Source organism: Egretta garzetta, unplaced genomic scaffold (assembly GCF_000687185.1).
Source record: "Egretta garzetta isolate BGI_Z169 unplaced genomic scaffold, ASM68718v1 scaffold66, whole genome shotgun sequence".
NCBI lineage: Eukaryota > Metazoa > Chordata > Aves > Pelecaniformes > Ardeidae > Egretta > Egretta garzetta.
Window position 1 is genome coordinate 49,948 of NW_009259856.1, and position 1,150 is coordinate 51,097.

At 55.5% G+C, this 1,150-nt stretch overlaps 1 protein-coding gene across 1 annotated transcript in view; it reads left to right on the forward strand.

Moving 5' to 3' along the window:
- RSPO1 (R-spondin 1) overlaps window positions 1-1,150 on the forward strand; it is a 5,197-nt gene that overhangs the window by 635 nt on the left and 3,412 nt on the right. The window lies entirely within an intron of this gene.

The window sequence follows — 1,150 nt, forward strand, 5'->3', positions numbered from 1 at the left end:
GGCAGGCTCTGCCCCGGGCAGCAGCCGCACACGAGCGTGTCAGGCCGTGGGGCAGCCAGGCCATGGTGGGACCCGAGGTGCACGGGGAGCACAGGTTTTAATTATCCCTCTAGCCCAGACAGTCCTTGGCCGGTCCTGGCCCAGGAGTCATGCCGGGCAACCAGGCTGAATCAGCACAAGAGCAGCCACATGGGTTTGCCCTCATTTATGTAAGCTAGTTTTAGCACTGTTTTACATTAAAACTGTTCTAAATTAAATTATACAAAAATTATTTTATATTAAAACTGGGACTACTGAGCCCTGCGAGAACAAGAAAACTCGATGCCATGGCCAATGCTATAAAGTGCAATTCCCAGCGAGGGCTTGGTTTGTACCTTTGCATAGAGGCAGACCTTGGCACGGGGGGGCCAGGGCCCAAAATGCCGAGGGGAGGTCCAGCCTAGAGCCAGCAAACCCTCCTGGCAGCCGGGCGCTGAGGGGCCGGGGGGCCGGGGACCCCATCTGCCTGCTGTTTCATTTTCCGAGGCTGCAGCAGCCTCCGCGCCTGCAGACCCAGCGATGGGGCTGGGACAGGCAGCAGGGGAGCTGCCGGGGTCCTGGGTCACTGCGGGGGGCGAGGACAGTTCTCTTACCTCTCGGCCTGGCAGGCGAACACCGTGGTGCTCCACGCTTGCTTTTGAAGTGTAGTAAACACAGTATTTAAAAGAATACATTTTTAAATACGCAGCTTTTCTATAAACAAGGATACTGCTTGCATAATAAACTAATAAAAATAACCTGCATTCTAGCCTGCAAAGAATGCTATTAGTTTCAAAACAAGCAGCATTTTCTATGATAATTAAAAGCAGAAAACTCTCAAGACACGGGATAGAGTATTTTTCTTGGACTGAACTTGGGAGCTGAGAAGACATCTCTATTTTGGGGGCAGTGAAATCTCCTGCGCTGCCAGACGCAGTTAACGTAAGCGGGGTCAGAGCGAGATCTAGCCTGGGACACGGCCTGCCCTGGAGCACAGCGCGGAATTCGCCAGTCGGTTTTGCTCCGGCACCGTGCGGCTCTGGTCCCCGCTCACCCTGCAGCCTGCCCGTAGCCCGGTGGGGCGGCACCGCCGGCTCCCAGCCAGCGCACGGTGGGGAGGCGCTGGCCCACC